Source organism: Mus caroli, chromosome 14, assembly GCF_900094665.2.
Source record: "Mus caroli chromosome 14, CAROLI_EIJ_v1.1, whole genome shotgun sequence".
Lineage (NCBI taxonomy): Eukaryota > Metazoa > Chordata > Mammalia > Rodentia > Muridae > Mus > Mus caroli.
Window position 1 is genome coordinate 47,614,753 of NC_034583.1, and position 4,647 is coordinate 47,619,399.

The window sequence follows — 4,647 nt, forward strand, 5'->3', positions numbered from 1 at the left end:
ACAGGGCCAAGAGATGGAAGGTTTCGAGTTAAAGGTGGTAGGTTTGAGTGTCCAGTTGACCAAGAGTGGAGTCATGATGATCAATCTAGATGGTCACTTTGATAGGATTTGGAATCACCAGGGAGATGAGCCTGTGGGTATGACTTTGAGGGATTTTCTAGATTAGGTTAACCGAGGTGTGAAGACCTGCATCAAATGTGCTGGCCCTGCTCTATGACTGGGTTCCCAGGCTGAATAGAACAGAGAAGGCAAGCTGGCCACTGGCACCATTCTCTGTCTCCTGACTGGGGATACAACTCAGACAGCTGCCTCGATCTCCTACCGTGATGGGCTGTACCCCTAAAACCTGAAGCAAAATAAACCCCTTCTCCCTTAAGTCATTTTTGGGAGGGTGCTTTGTCACAGCATCAAGGAAGTAACTAACATGATGCTATAAAGTGCCTGTGGCCCTGTAGAAGAGAACCACAAGTTGTCCTCTGACTTCCACATAACATACACAAATGCACAACCAAGTCTGCTGTGAAAATGGCCCCATAGGCTTACAGGTCATGGCACTATTAGAAGGTGTGGCCTTGTTGGGTAAGTGTGGCCTTATTGAAAGAAGTGTGGCAATGGGAGTGGGCTTCGATGTTTCTAAAGTTCAAGCCAGGCCCAGTGTCTCACTCTGTCTTCCTGCTGCCTGCTGATCTGGATGTCGAACTCTCAGCTACCTCTCCAGCACCGTGTCTGCCTGCATGCTGCCATACTTCCCGCCATGATGATAATGGAGTAAAGCTCTGAACTGTAAGACAGCCCCAATTAAATGTGTTCCTTTATAGGAGTTGCTGTGGTCATAGCAACTATTCACCACCATAGAAACCCTCAGACACCCCTACACACAAAAAGCAAATAAATCAAAATGGAAAAGAAAGCGCCATGGCACATTCCTATAATCCTAGCATTTCGGTAGAGAGATCAGATGTTCAAAGCCATCTGCAGCTGCATAGCAAGGTTGAAGCCAGCCTGAATTATATGAGACACTATCTCAACAACAAATGAATAAAGATTAAAGAAGCATTCAGATTGCAATCATTTCCCAACTACCTCTTAAAAGGAAAGAGTTAAGCCAAAGACAGTGACACATATCTATAGTTCCAGCTACTCAGGAGGCTGAGGTAGGAGGATTGCTTCAGTTCAGGAATTCAAAGTCAGCCCAAGCAACATAGTGAGAAAGACCTTGTCTCAGAGAGAGAGAGAGAGAGAGAGAGAGAGAGAGAGAGAGAGAGAGAGAGAGAGAGAACTCTTATTTTCTGAAAAAAAAAATACCTTCTGGGGGGGGGAGGGGGGATGTCAAGAGGTATAATTCACAAGGCAAATAGGATAAATAGTTCCAGAGAGTTAAGCATACCACAAGGACTACAGTTATAATACTGTGTGCTGAAAATCTGCTAAGAGGGTAGCTTTGGGCTCTTACTGGAAAAAAAAAAAAGGCTAATGATTTAAGAAGGTGGATCAGTTGGCATATACTAAATCATGCTGTGTATATCAAAACATCATATTGTACACTTTAAATATGATTTATTTTAATCCAGGTGTAATGGTTGATGCCTATAACCCCAACACTCTGGAACCTGAAGCAGAAAGATCACAGCAAGTTCAAGGCCAACTTGAACTACATAGTGAATTCAGAGCCAGCCTAAGATACATGACTTTGCTGATGTTTTTTTTTTAAAAAAAATAAATAGCAATAACAAATAACAACACAGACATACACAGAGACATACACATCACATGCATACATGCAAAATCAAAACCCCAAACCAAGTGGCAGAGAATAAACAACACTAAGTAACCTACTGTGTGCTAGGAGCACTATATTTCAGGGATTCTATCTGGGGGCAGGGGGGAGTATGCCCTGTTGTAAGCCTGTTGGCTCCGCTGAACCCCTAACAGCCTCTGACTGCTTCTGCTAAAGCCACTGCTTGCTCTGGCCTCAGTCTTTAGCAGCCCCAAACAGGACGGTGCTGAAGTCTACGAACCAGTTTCTGAGCGGCAGCCTACTTCCCTGGCAGGATGCACATGTGCCAGTCTTGGCATTTCCTATCATGAGGAAATGAGGAAACAATATAGAGATTTATTAGGCTGCAGCTTTGTTTTGCTTTTGTTGTTTCCATTCTCATCTCAATGCCTGACAGTGCTGCTCAGCAGAGAAATGCTTGCCTGGCCATAGCCTGGCACACTGAGCAGATGCAGGTGTGTGGTGAGGGTTTGGGTGAGGTCAGTCCAGTGTGTAGGAGAGGAATCCAGAGACAAGGAGAGGGCGAGTGGGCAGGAGGGCACCAGCCTGTCCGGATGTGAAACAGGAGGTAACGCTTCCTCTTCCATCATCACCTGGGCTCTTTTCCCTGTACGTTTGGATCTTCTCAGTCGCACCTCATGGCCAGCTGGTGAACAGCCCTCTACATCAGACCTTAGGTGGGGTAGGTGAGGGGGTTCAAGGCACCCAGAAGTCTAAATCGTAGGGCTTGAACTCGGCTGCTCTTTCTGTCTCTCATCTACCTTCTCTGGAGAGTGCTGAGTGATAGGGAAAGAAAGAGAGCAAAAACCAAGGCAACCAAGGAATAATAAAAAAAAAAATCATCCCACGTTTTTATTGTAATGACAGAATACATGAGGCTGGATGATTTATAAAGATGAGAGGCTTAATTCAGTTCATTGTTCTGGAGGTGGCACGTGGTAATGGACATGGACTCTCTGCAGAGAACCAAAGGAGCACAAGGCATTACGTGGCAAGAGTGGGCATCCAAGAGACAAAGCTAACTGCTTTGTACGGCAGGCTCCTTTTCCACATTCATTCACTGACTCAACAACCCTTGAATTGGCTAATCCACTCATGAGGGCAGGCCCCTCATGACCTAATCACTTCTCAAAGGCAATGTCTGGCCCTGCTCTGTGTTTTGTTTACTTGCTTGATGGTTTTCCTATACAAAGGGGTAACATTGGACTACTGAACTACACCCCTAGCCCAGACCCTACCTCTTTAGTTAGACCTTCCAAAGAGGATTAAATTTCAATGTGATTTTTGAGGAGGGCATTTAAAACATATCTCTCCCCACAGATGTTTCTTTTCTTTAAACTATTAATGGTTTTAGACCATACTATTTAGTTTTAAATTCTTTTCTCGCTTGTGCCCATTATTATTTCATTCTCAGTACATTTTACCTTCTTCAACTTAACAGTAATCGCTATAGAATGACACAGTTTACATGCTGTCACTCCATGTCTAGTAAGACTTCAAGATATTGAATGTGTGAATTAAGAAGAACAAGCTAGGAACACGTATATATCTTGTGGTAGTCTGTCACATTATTTGTCAGTGAGATCGGTGACAGAAGAGGCCCTCAACATAGGTGGGATTCTTTTTAAAGACAGGAAACTCAGACTCAAACAGAAGCTCTTCTAAGCATCTGTGGGCTGAGAAGGTGAAGCTGGACAGCTCACAATCCTTTAAAAACAGACTGTCAGCATGAGGCCATCGGAACTAGGGTTCTCAGAGATCCTCTGCCCAGAATACCATAGCCAAAGCAAGAGGAATTTATGCCTAAGGGGAAATCCAACACCTGGGTCTATAGGTAAGGTGATTGTGTCACAGTTATCTGAGGACTGCTCTCCTCACAATGGAGAGGGGACTAGAAGCATTATGCCCTCCCTCCTTTTGGTAGAAATTGAAACTTCCAGATATCACATGACACCAGGGACTGCCTCAAAGGCCAAGGCAGCAGCAGCAGCAGCAGCAGCAGCAGCAGCAGCAGCAGCAGCAGCAGCAGCAGCAGCAGCAGCAGCAGCAGCAGGAACTTGGTTCCAGCAGCAGCAGGAACCAAGACTGTCCCTGGCAGAAGTCAGGAACCGTGCAGGACCCAGCACCTAAGCAGGACCTCACCTCTGTAAAACCCAGGAGATACCAAAGAACCTGACTGAAACAGTTGTCAAGTTTAATGTTATTCTACCCTACACTTGACACAGACAGATACAACCAGCCACCTTCTAAATACTCTAAATTTTATTTTTAAGGCCCTGCCTGCACTTTGCATTCTGGGTCTGCTCTTGAAACCCCATAATGACTTTGAACCAGGAACATCTCTCTGGGACTTACTTCTCCAGCCTATGTTGTCCCTGAGTTAAGGGCTGGCCAGAACAGCTGGTAAATAAATAAAAGTCGCCTGCAGCACCACCCCTCAGACCCCAAGCAAATGGTGGAATAGCTGTTTCACATAGACTCTGTATTTCCTTCTTACCTGCACTTCTTTCTTTAGCGTCACATTCTCCCCTGGAGGAAGTAGGGAAGGCAATACACAGGTCTCCAGCAGTGCACTGTGGCTCCAGTTGAAAGACCCACAACGTGAGGACTCCCTCACGTTCTGACTCAGGAGAGGCGACACCCCAAAATCACCCACAAGAAACGATCTTGCTGCAACTGCAAGAGGATTTTTATTCGAGAGCGTTCTCGGGCCCATGGTCATACACCACGCAGGGGTAGAGGACCATGGCGCCCTTAGTAGCTGAGTAAGGGGGTATTTAAAGGAAGAAACCACAATTCATGGANGTGGGGAGGGCGTTGTTGGAAAATACCAAAAATACCAGTTAAGAGTCACAAGGAAGTATAAAGTC